Below are 13,885 nucleotides of genomic sequence, written 5' to 3'. Positions count from 1 at the left end.
TTTTATTTTTTTTTATATATTTTATTAGAGCAAAATAAGTTATATATATAAGTTTTATTTGTTTATTTGGTGGTACCATATCTGGGCTGCTCTTTAGCATAATAATTTAAAAAAAAAATCTTTAAATATATTATATTAGCAAAATAGATTTAAAAGACTATTTAAGTGTCACTACTGAGACAAAGGTAGAGTTTTTTTTACTTTCTAGTCATACTATACGTATAATTAATATTTTATTTAACAATATTATTATAAGACTTATACGCCTTAGGTTCTATACTTATATTGTAATTTTATTATTTTAATTTATATTAAATTGCTATGGAACAATTACATTTTTATCTACTATGATTAAAGTCTTATTCATAATAAATCCTTATAAATCCTTACAGTTATCAAACAGTTATTAAACTATAAAACTTTTATAAAATAATGTAATTCTTAATAATTTTGAAATATAATTTTTGTAATATTTAACTAATGTTGCCAGCTTTTTAGGTCTCTATGCAAAAATAATTTTCTTTCATAGCATTCAAGCAGCATTTTGGACATTCAAAATTGCATTTCTAGATCATTCGGCTTGAATACGAACATTTCCTATAACCGTACCTGTGGATAAATTCTATCATTCCAAAACGTCCTTAAATTGCCGTTTGATTAGCTCCTAATAACTAATCAAACGGCCAACATTTCTTTGTCTCTAAACTTTTGTGGCTGGACTGGCCGATCGTTGTCTAAAGTAAGAAGACTGCTACTTCTGAACCGTACATTGAAATGGAAGGTCTACATTCAGCAGTATTTATTTTATTGCTAAAGACAAAAATCGCGCTAAAAATTTGTAGAATACTTTCTGCTAAAACGATTTAGAACAATTTTACTTTTCTGATCAATAAATGTTCTTATTTGGAGCCGCATAGCTTCGTCATATAATTTCAAGGACTCAAAAAATTTATGCTTTTGGTCAGAATTTAAATTTTCAAATTAACAAAAATAGCTAAATTGGCAACACTGCAATTAACCAACCATGTAAAGTTAATTATAAGTGATTGTCTTTATTATATATTTTTTTAATATATTTTACACAATATTGTAATATTTATGTATATTGACAATTAATTTAAAAATAATTTAATATACTATTTTTTAAAATAACCATAATTAAATTCATACTGATATGTAATAATAATTTGTAATGACATTTTATATTATTATTAAATTATTTCTTTTATCAACCTACACCATAAAATAGATTACTATAAAAAAAAATTAGAATAACACAGGCCAATGTAAGAAAGGTTTTTGAAAACTTTTGCAATCAATTCTACTGATTTTAATCTATTAAAGTATACCAATCGGCTTACAATCATTTCCTGAATCGATTTAGCTATGTCCGTCCGTCCTTCCGTCCGTCTGTACGTCCATGTAAACCTCGTAATCAAACTACAGGTCACAATTTTAAAGATAATTCAATGAAATTTGGTACATGATATTCTATTGTATCAGGGCCGAAGCTTGTTGAAAATGGTTATAATCGGTCCATTATTTCACCTAGCCTCCATACAACTGAACCCCCGAATAGAGCTTTTAAGTTCATAGTATATAGATTACTATAAAAAAAAATTAGAATAACACAGGCCAATGTAAGAAAGGTTTTTGAAAACTTTTGCAATCAATTCTACTGATTTTAATCTATTAAAGTATACCAATCGGCTTACAATCATTTCCTGAATCGATTTAGCTATGTCCGTCCGTCCTTCCGTCCGTCTGTACGTCCATGTAAACCTCGTAATCAAACTACAGGTCACAATTTTAAAGATAATTCAATGAAATTTGGTACATGATATTCTATTGTATCAGGGCCGAAGCTTGTTGAAAATGGTTATAATCGGTCCATTATTTCACCTAGCCTCCATACAACTGAACCCCCGAATAGAGCTTTTAAGTTCATAGTTATGTTAAACATACTCGTATCTCGACAAAAAACTGCTAAACCAAGTTCTATACTAACCTTAATGACTCTGACAATAGGGCCTTAATGACCTGATAATAGGGCCTCATTTGACTCTAGCGTCTATACAAAGCCACCTTCAACTTAAATGTACACAATTTTATTCAACAATAAATGGCTTATGTAAATGCTTTATTATGAACACTAAATCACATTTTATTTTTATAACTGGTGTAGGGTATTATATGGTCGGCCTCGCACGACTATAACTTCTTACTTGTTTTGACTGTTGAAGCCGAATCTGATATCAGTTTTTCTCTATCACCCACTATTTTCTAGCAAAATGGCTATATTTATATAATCCTTAAAATATATTTACCTTAAAGGGTTAATTTCGATTTTTTTGGTGTCATCATATATATGGGACTTCATTATATATGTTTCTTAAGTTCCATTTAAATCGGTTAAAAACAAAATAATATTTGTCTATGGTTTCAAGAAAACTTTCCAATATGGCATAGCTTGTGTGTTTGACCATTACAGTTTATGGGTTAATATTATTTGATTTTTCTTAAACTTTAGATGTATTTTTCCTATTAACTTGAGTTTTATATTCTAGAAAGATTTTATATAAAATGCATAACAGTAAATAATAAATCCTGTTTTTCAAAAATTTTAACAAAAAAAACAAAATTAAAATTGCAAGTACCGCTAATATGTGAGAGATATCCATCTAATTTCTTAACTATTTTATTTTCTTCTTTATTATCTATAAGTCATTTGGAGATTATCTTAAAATTTTAAAATTTGTTTAACAAAATTGTTAAAAGTTTAAACCTGGAGCTTTGAAACTGCTGTTTGAAGGGTTTCTCATTTATAACTATACCCCAAATACGGTTAATGCTATCTAATGAGGATAAAAGATCAAATTTAAGTTAATATAATATATTTAATGCAATGACATGGTTCTATTAGAATATTTCCCAACATTTATTAAATTTTTTTAAATGTTTCTCTATCAAGTTATTCTTAATAACATTTTAAATTTTTAACCGAGTTTGTGTTTATATCTGATTACAACGATAATTGCATACATATTTCAAGTATGTGCTGTTAAACTCCAAAAAGAAAATGTTAGTGCCAAAATTTTTCTAAAAAATTTTTTCCGCTTCAGAACCGTGGTGATACCAAATAACGTTGTCCTATTGCGCTAAATTTTTCCGTAATGCGTTTCCATAACTTAAAGTATAAGTCTAGAGACAAAGACGGCCACTAGTCGCAACTTCCGTAGTATTACAGATTTTTTTTATTGGGACACAAGTATACAGTCAGAAGGACATAAAGATGAAAATGTGTAAAGTTGATGGGTGATACGACTTTTTTATTTCCACATTCGTAATCAACACAACTGGGTAAAAAGTTTATTCGTCATTGGCCTGTTTAATAAATATGCACCGACTAGTCGTTGGAACAAGCTCCGTTGTTGAAAAGTTTTATAAAACTTTTGTTCAAAATTGACAATATCTACTTTATGTAAGCTTCGGTAGTTTATAGATTTCTTCTATATCTTTTGATCTGTCATAAAAAAAAGACTATCTCCCTCCTAAGCATTCAAAAAATACATATTAAAATTTTAGTTTATGCAACACGACGTATACTTATTATTTAATTCGAACAATTAATTAAATATTGCTCATACGTAGTGACTATTACATTTTAGGTAAATTTGTATTAAATAAAAATTGTCAGATTCTAGGTTATAAATTCCTATAACAAGTCCTAATTAAGACTAAATTTCAAATCTATCAGTTAAGAGCAAATTTAATTAAATATGACTCATACGTAGTCACAAATATTCATATTCATATTTAAGACGACGATACATTACAAATTTTAAAAAATTTACTGCATTTTTTATTCCTTTGAATAAGAGTAATTTGTTGTGTATTTTACGTGTAAGCTTTGAATGAGGACTGAATTTTATGAAATAGTAAAAATAAATATATATGAAATATTTAAAAATGTAATTTATATTTTCATTTACAAACTTTTTTCTGTATAATTATAAAAAGACATTTCAATCAATTAACAATGTAATTTTAAAACATACCTACCTACACTTGCATACTGCATATTGAAATGCTTTTTTGTAAATTAAATTTTACCTTTTTTTTGTTTATTATTTCGAGTTTTTTTTCACACAAAAGCTAATTTATATTGTATATTAAATTAATTATTAATATCCACAGTATTTTTTTTTTTTCACCCTAAAGATTACAGACATAACATGATATTAAATTTAACTAAAGCTTCCTACGTCGGTACATTTAAACGCGTATATACATATGTATGTAGTTTTGACAAGAGACATCAAAAACATTACACACGTTTCTACTAATTATGCATCAACGTAAAATTATAATGAAAATAATTAATTTCAATTATTCTGTTTGTTATTTTGCATAAATTGTTTTTCTTTTTTTTTTTTTGCATATTATGTTAATGATGAAGGTGATGTCAATGACTATATTTAAAATATTCTTAATAGAAATTATGGTAAATTTTATAAAAACAATATAAAAAAAGTAGTTTTTTTCAAAATTAATTTAAATAGAAAAAATTGCTTGATTTTGATGTTAGAAGAGACAATTAATTAAATTTGAATATTATTTAAATTCTTTATAATGAAGTTTCAAATGACATATTAAAATTAAAAAAAGTATAAGTTTAACACTAAATATGGATTAAGAAAAATGAAAAAACTGAAATAGGGATTTAACTATTTCATTTAAAATTGCCTTCGTAATGCCAACCATTTAAATATAAATCGTTATTTAAGAAAAAATATATTTATTTCAATATTCATGACTAATAAAAAACTAAAATTAAGATTAAAAATACAACATATATAAAATAAACCAAATAAATAATAAAAAATTATGATTAAAGGTCATAAATAAAATAGTTTAAAAAAAAAAAAAAAAAAAAAAACTAACATAAATAAATACTCTCAAACTTATACATATGTATGTATGTGTAGAATGTTAATAAAAACTCTATGCAAATTTAAAACATACATTATTTTTGCAAAAATAAATAAATAAAATATGAACTAAATAGCAACATTTGGGGGCAGCTAAATTTTACATTGAGAGAAAAAATATGATTACAGCAATCACATGAATATACTTATTATGTAAGCAATGTAGTTTGTAGATCAATAGGGAATATTTTTAAGTCAAAAGGTACTAAATTTCAATTCTTTACTAGGCTACTAATAGGCTATTGACTGGACTAGTCTATTGAAATGCTTATGAATTTTACTAGACTATACACCAGTATATAACCTAAGTAATGGACCAAATTACGATCTAATCTATGACTTTTAGTTGAAATCATATATTTTCTCAGAGTGTATGAAAAACAGAGTTTGTTTGTATGTGTATGTAAAAATTAAGCCAATATAAATAAACTTTACTATAAACTAAACACAAATACAAACTTATTTAAGATAAGTTATATACGAATATTTACTACATTTTTTTTAAATATGTTATTTAGTGGTTACCCAAACACATGCACTAACAACAGCAACACTTTCCCCGCACACATAAACTCATAAATATATTTAAAGCATACAACCACATGCACAAAGGGTTTAATATATACCAACCAAAACCACAAACACTTCTATAACAACTTAACTATAGCTTACTCTTAACTAAATGTTAATGCTCTTTATAAAATTTATTACACATACTAAGTGCTTGCAGATATGAAAAACCGGGTTTTTACCCGCATCTCAAGATTTTGGAGGTGTTTGAGAAATTTCAAAAACAGATTCTTGTTCTACTCGGATCCAAATTTCAGAAAAATAGTATCACTTCCCAGGTATTTTTTTTGTCGCATAGTGTAATTCGTTATTCAAGTGAGAACTTTTTATTGAACTTAAAACTTCTAGTTCTCGTTAAGATTAGATCTGGAGAGAATTCATTTATATGTATATCTCTCTTAAACCTGTTATGGTTCACCATAACAGGTTTAATTCACGTATGAAAATAACAGATTTGATTGGTTAGAGGTCGAACATATCCTTCGGGGCTAGTGTTGCAGCACCTAAGACTCTTTCTCGACGAGTCCTTAGTATTGTTCAATTGCACAATATGTGTTCTGAAGATTCCTCCTGGCAGCCACAAAATCTGCATAGTTTCGATATGGCGTTTCCTAGAATGAATTGATGATATCTGAGACCACAGTTTACCGTGAGTATTCTGAGATCACTTCTGTTAAGCGATAACAGCTTTTGGGATTTTCCTCTTGATAGCGTTATCACTTCTATTTACTTCCACAAATCGATTTTTAAGTGAAAACATAAAAGTCTATTTTCTGGCGAAACTATAGGCCCTAGGGCCATAAGGATTAAAATCTGTGATCACTTGTATTTCCATCCAAAAATCGATTTTTGTGTGAAAACATAAAAGTCCATTTTCTGGCGAAACTATAGGCCCTACTTGGTCCATTTGGTCTGTCGAAGCCCTGCTGTTGCTTCCCAGTGGAGAGCAAATTCCGATTCGACCCACGATACGCAACTTTGTGAAACGTAATCTTGTGGGATACCAAAGAATGGTTCAGGGCCGATGAGCGCCTCTATTTGCCATTACTTCTGACCCGTTGAAATTTATAATTTTCCCCTAACTAACTGTAAATCATTAATAAACTATAACATACATATTAACGTTTGCTTTGAATTCATTTTATGTAGTTGTATTGTAACATCAACACAAGTATTTGCCTGTGTTTAAATTGGTTTCCAAATTGAGTGTCTAAAAGGGTCAGTTAAGAGCAAAATTTGAGTTTATTTGAATTTAAGTTTATTTAAAAAAAAAAAAAACCCAAAAAATAGGTGTAGGTTTAAAGCGAAATAGAAGGGTTTTACAAAGATGAATATTTTACACATATGAACATAATAGTTGTTGTGTTCCTCCATATGTTTTAAGCTAAAAAGGCATATTGTTACTATTTCCTCAACATTATTTTTTCTTCTTCTCATTTTTGTTGGTGTTGTATGGCATATTATGCGTTATAATAAATTATATCTACTCAAGCATGAAATTAGATGAATGCCAATTGACTTGACATCTTGCATAAGCAGTTAAGCTTTATACGCAATTGGTTAATGCATCAGGAAGGGGAAACATTTTAAATTTCTTAGGGCGAGAAATTTAAAGGGATAAAAAAATATAGACAAATTATTATCAAATTTAAATCTTATTTCTTCAAATTTTAATTTTCTTTGAGGGCCTTAGGTTGCAATTTGCATTCATTGCCACAAAAATCTTTTTTGCATAAATGCATAATAGTGTAAGTGTGAGAGTGTAAAATAAATTTTAGTTTTCGTTTGTAAAACTTTTTTTATTTCGATAGTGTGTGTGTATATTGTAGATACATGTGTAAGTTCTGTTTAAATTGACAAAAATTTATTGCGGATCGAAATGCGGATTTGGTTGATTGGTTTAAGCTTTTCTATACACATACATAACAAAAACTCTCTCACACACACACAATTAGATAAAAGTAAACACTAACACAAGCAAATATTCATATGAAAATAAGTATCCGTCAGGATCTTAATAGAGGGTAAGGCTAGAAAAATCCTTATGAATGATTTAGAAATATTATTTATGGCCCAACGACTATAGTGAGTGGAATATTATAAATTTATGTCGGTGATTAATTTCCCTCCCTTTTTTAATTATAAAAATATAAAAAAAAAACAATTTATCGCGAATATTCTAAGAATTCCTTAAATATAAGTATTATATATATTACTGGCATATTTTTAGGCATGCAAAGAAAATATAAATTTTTTGACACATTTTCATTAACTAAAACTTGCATTTCATTCCACACTCTTGTATGTTAAACCAACTAAGTAAATACCCTGTATAATAGCTTTAAAAACCATTGAATATTGCGGTGAAGGCGTTATTGCATGCAACCAGATTTTAGTGGTTAACTTATGGTACAATGCGTATGTTATTTATGAGAAACACAAAAACGCATTTGTGTGTCAAGTCAAAAATTGGTTAAATTGTGGATAATACACCGCACAACAACAGCAATACAAAAGTGCCAAACTTAAATCCACATTACAATGGGGACATAATAAATGGCACTATTTTAAAAGCAAAAATGTTTTTACGAATTAAGAAAGATTTTCAAATGACAGCAGCAACAGTGCTTTTTTAACTGAGAGCCCTCAATTTTCCTTTAGAAAAGAAATAGTCTTCAAAATTTCACTAAATAGTTTAACCCTTCTGTAGCAATCATTCAAATGTGACAAAGATTCATTTGAAAAATGTTTTTAATTTATAATGACATAAATTTCAATTTCCTCTTTTTTTTTGGAAATTTTTGCTCAAATTTATAGTGCTTGCATGCAAAAGTATTTAAGTAATAAGATTTTTTTTTTAAATTACATTACGATTTTGTTTAATAAATACCATAATACTATAAAGTATTTTTATACCCATTATGGGTGATATACTCATTTTGCCATTCGGTTTGTAACATATAGAAGAAATGTACAAATTTGTATATGTATATTTTGGGTCCTTATTAGGCTGATGTCAGAGTGCCTGCTACAAGCGAAGCGAAGCTTTGCGCTACAAACTTTTGCTTGTGTTTTCTCGCATCAAGCTTCGCTTTCACTCTGACATGACACATAGGAAAACACAAGGAAAGGTTTGAAGCGCAAAGCTTCGCTTTGCTTGTAGCAGGCATTCTGACATCAGCCTTAGATTCTAAGGCGTCTTAGCCATGTCCGTCTGTCTGTTTGTTAAGTGGTTTAAAATTTCCCCAAATATGCTCTACTAATGAGGTTTGTTTTGTATTGAAATGGATCCACGAATTTTCCTATAGATTTTCATGATCCATCCTTTAGATACGTAATACTTGTTGTTTTATTTATGGGCATATAAGATTCGAATAGTATTTGTGTTGTTAGTAATTGTGTAAGTATTTACGCGTGAGTGTGTGTAAGTAAATAATAGGATTCTTTATAAATCCTTGTTAATCCATGTAATTACAGCTATAGCAACAATATAACTACTTATTCAACCGCTTTATTTACACAAACATTTATTCTCACGCATACATAAACACTGTTGAACACTTCTACATACATAAATAAAATATTTTATTATAACATACACGAATACATTAATAATGTTAAACATAAACATTAAATGCACATAGTGTATCATTTATATTGGGTCTGTATGTGTGTGCGCATATGTATAAGATTTGTATGTATTTAACCGTATTTGTATTTGGTATTCGTTAAAGTATTATTATCATTATATATACATATACAATTTTCCATATTTATATGTATGTAGCATGTATTTAATGTTATATGCTTATTCATACATACTTTTATATTATTCTTTCATACTTGTAAATTATGCACGATAAGCTGAGCAATTTAACAACACCAAATAATCATAATAGCAATGGACACTTTTTTATACTCCTTTTTTTACTTTTTTGATCACATTAAAATTATTTCCTAGTGGAAGGGGAAAGTGGTGACTTTGGAGACTAGTCACCAGAATACAAGGGTTTAGAAAAAAATTTCATAGTATAGCATTCGTTTTAACATTAAATTTTTCATATTAGTAATAACAAGATGGTTTTCTTCATAATAAAAAAATAAATATTATATATTTTCGCGAATATTCCAAGATTTTTTTCTTTAAAAAAATATCGACAAAATTTTCGATTAATGGGTTATTTTTCTTTATATAGAGAATTTGGAAAAGGCTTTCCAAATAGTTTTCATAATAAAAGTAAAAAATTTATATATTATCGCGAATACTCCAAGAATTTTTTTCTTTAACAAGATGTTCAAAAAAGTGAACTTTTAATGAAGAATTTCTTGAAAATTTTCTTTAAATAGGGAATTTAAATTTTCTATTTTGTTTCTTTTTTTGGTATTTTGTTGAATCCATTAATACAACAACCATCATAATAAAAAATAAATTTTATATATTTTCGCGAATATTCCAAGAATTTTTTTTTACATAATGATCAAAAAAGTTTTCTTTAAATGAAGAATTTCTTCAAAATTTTCTTTAAATAAAGAATTTAAATTTTATTTTCTGTTTATTTTTTTAGGAATTTGTTGAATTCATTAAAAAATAAAAAGGGGGTCTTCATAATAAAAAAATAAATTTTATATATTTTCGCGAATATTCTAATGAGTTTTTTTTTTCTTTAAACAAATTTTTGATTAACAGAGAATTTTTAGAATTTTTTTTTTAATAGACAATTTAGAAAAAGTTTTCTAAATAATTTTCATTATCAAAATATACAATTTATATATTTTCGCGATTATTCCAAGAATTTTTTTCTTTAACAAAATGAAGAATTTCTTCTAAATTTTCTTTAAATAGAGAATTTCGATTTTCTTTTCTGTTTATTTTTTAGGAATTTTGTTGAATTTATTAAAAAATAAAAATATATTTTCGCGAATATTGTAAGAATTTTTTTCTTTAAACAAATTTTTGATTAACAGAGAATTTTTGTTTTAATAGAGAATTTAAAAAAGTTTTCTAAATAATTTTCATAATAAAAATATACAATTTATATATTTTCGCGAAAGAATTTTTTCTTTAACAAAATAATCAAAAAGTTTTCTATTAATGATAATTCAAAATTTTCTTTAAATAAAGAATTTAAATTTTCTTTCCTGTTTATTTTATTTAGCAATTTTATTAAATTCATTAAAAAATAAGATGGTTTCTTCATAATAAAAAAATAAATTTTATATATTTTCGCGAATATTCGCAGATTTTTTTTTTTCGTAAAAAAATTTTTCTTAACAGAAAATTTTTGAAATTTTTTACAAAAATTTTCCAAGGAGAGAATTTTTCTCTACATAAGGATTTTTTTAAATCTTTTAAAATACAAATGTTTAATGTTTTTCTAAGTAGAGAATTTTTGAAAATTTTTTATAAAAAACTATTTTCTAAATATAGAATTTTTAAATTTAGAATTTTTCAAAAATGTTACAATAAAAAATATAGAATTTTCTTTAAAATTTTGATAAATGAAGAATAAAATTAAAACGGTGGAATAGATCACTACTCGGGCTTCTTCGATCCTTTGAGCATCAGTGACGAGTCAATAATGGTAATTAAGTTTATTACACAGATATTTACACATAAAGGAAGACTTTTTCAAAATTTGTAAATAAAAAGAAAATTTATTTAAATTTTCCAAATATTATTAAAAATATTTTCCAATTTAGAAGCAATTTAGAGCTCTCCCAATTTCACCATCCAGCATATTTCTTATTTATGTAGCCCATATACATAATTTTAATTTTATTTACATTTTTCTCACTGTTTGCCATTCATTATTAATGTAAAATATGTATGTATGTATGCATTCATATGTATTAATGAACATTTGTTTTTTTTTACACTTCTGCTGAGAATGTGAATGTTAAAAGATATGAAAAATGCCAAATGATGTTCGTACACAAAGTAATTGCAATTGCAAAAAAATAAAAAATGTTTTATGATTATTTGTAAAAATTTCAAAAAGTTCAGCACTATAGGTTTGTTTTTTAAATAAACGTGTTTGTAGATTAATTAACATTAAAAACTATTTTAATTAAAAACAGTTTTTTAATAATAGTAAATTAAAAACAAAAAATAAATATTTCTTTATAATTTATTTGTTTTTAATAAATTTAATAACATTTAATTAAATACATATCTATAACAAATTTTTTTAATTTCAAACTAGAAATCAACTATGTTAAAAAATTTATATTAAATAATTATTATAAACGTTGTTTTAGTAAGAAAACAAAAAAAGTAGATGTACAATACCTTTAAATATTAATATTTAATATAATTTTATTTTATTTTATAAAAACTATAATAAAATATTATTGTTTTGTAAACCTATAATTATCAATAATATTTCTGTAATTGTTGAACACACACATACATATTATTTTGCATATATGTAAATATCCTTGCATTTTCATACATTTCTAATTATACTTGTAGTAAGTAGTTTTGTTGTTGCTTTTTTGTTTTTATAAAATTTACAATTAAATTAATAAATTTTAATAAATAAATTGGAAATTTATGGAAATTATTTGTTAAAACTAGAGAAATATAAAGAAACACAACAGCTATGTAAATATATAATTAATACATACATATGTACATATAATGTAGCAGTATTGCTTAAGGATTTAGCAATATTTAATTTGCACATGATATTAACATAATCAAAGATAGATTTCAATAAAAATCCTTAAGGTTCATCCTTTGTAACAAATTCCCTGTACTTTGTTTACAAGGTTTACATGGCTGGACGGACATAATTAAAGCCAGTCAGGAAGTGATTCTAATACAAATATATTTACTGCTATTTCCGTCAACTAAATTGTTTAAACGTATAAATAGACTAATAAGTTCTAGTATTAAATTAAAATTTATTTATACTTATGTAAAATAACACCTGCAAATAAATATTATTATTTTTGTTTGGTTAAATAAGAACAAAAATATAATATATAATAAACTGATTTATATACATATACTAGCAATACCTAGTATGCTTCGCTACATTCACTTAACTACCAACATAAGAACCTATTCATTTAATTGATGTGGGAGGTGTTACTCCCACTAATGCAAGTTCACCAAAATTTCCAAATGTTTAAGTGGATTTTAATGTTGTCCGTGCAAAATTTGAGGATTGTAGCTGTAAAGGTTTCCCAGATGTACGAATTTTTATACATGCCACGCCCTCTATTGCTAATCCGCTAATTTATTACCAAAATGTTTACATACATGAAGAAGTTGTTCGTGCAAAATCCTAAAGGATTCTAACTCCAATTCAAAGGATTCTAATTAATAATATGGGAGGTGCCACGCCCCGTATTACTATTCCAGCTACTTTTACTCAAAAAGTTCATATGGATTTCAACGTTGTCCGAGCAAAATTTAACGATTCTAACTCCAATAGTTTTTCAGAATTGAGAACTTTTGTCTACTCTAATGGATTCCAAGATATACGAATGTATATCTTATATATATATGTATTTATATGGGAGGTGTCACGCCTTCTTTTGCTAGTCCGCCTATTTTATCTTAAATATTCATAACGATACTAAAGTGGCTTTGACAACATTTTAGGACTCTAAGTGTTATATTTTCTCTGATTTACAGATTTAGTATTTTCTTTAGATGGAAGGTGCTACGCCTACTACAGCCAGCGCGTCAGTACGTTGTTGCAGTTTCTGAGATATGCGAGTTTTAATGCTTTAAGTTTCGAAATAAAAAGTAGTTTTAGTACCTTTCAGAAATACAGAAATACAAATACAGTACCTTTCAGAAATACAGACACTCTGAAATTTTCAAAAAATAACAAATCAGCCTCTCAACTGTCAACAGACTACAAACAAATAAACACACACTAATTTTTATATATATAGATAAAATATAAATAATCTTTATATTATAAAACAATACATACACATTTATATTTACATCTATTTCATAATCTTTATTTGTCTTAAAGGGTCATAACTCAAAATTAAAGTTTTCTAACTAAATAAAACAAAAAATTTTTTTCATAAAACTTTTAGCTGTTTTTGGTATAAGTAAGATTTTTTTAATATTAATATTAAATAAGTTTTATGTTAATGTTTTAAAATAATACTTAAGATTTTTTGAGTTAAGACACTATCGTATAAGTGTGTGGCTATTTAGTGATATGTATTTATGTATGTGGCTATTTGTCTGCCTTCGCTTTTTTTTTGTATGTTTATGACAAACATTAATTTTCATAAATATTATAAACAAAAGTATTTAGTTTAATTAAAACGCATTATGGAGTTTGTACCTA

General features: G+C 26.1%; 1 protein-coding gene across 5 annotated transcripts in view; it reads left to right on the top strand.

The window, feature by feature from the left end:
• Nucleotides 1-13,885, top strand: part of LOC119602217 (tubulin beta chain) — a 117,418-nt gene that overhangs the window by 77,242 nt on the left and 26,291 nt on the right. The window lies entirely within an intron of this gene.

The sequence above is a fragment of the Lucilia sericata genome, unplaced genomic scaffold, assembly GCF_015586225.1.
Source record: "Lucilia sericata isolate MDLA Ls3-8-SP2 unplaced genomic scaffold, ASM1558622v1 Contig000215F_arrow, whole genome shotgun sequence".
NCBI classification, from domain to species: Eukaryota; Metazoa; Arthropoda; class Insecta; order Diptera; family Calliphoridae; genus Lucilia; species Lucilia sericata.
The sequence above is the reverse complement of the archived record's forward strand: the minus strand, read 5'-3'. Positions and strand labels throughout refer to the sequence as shown.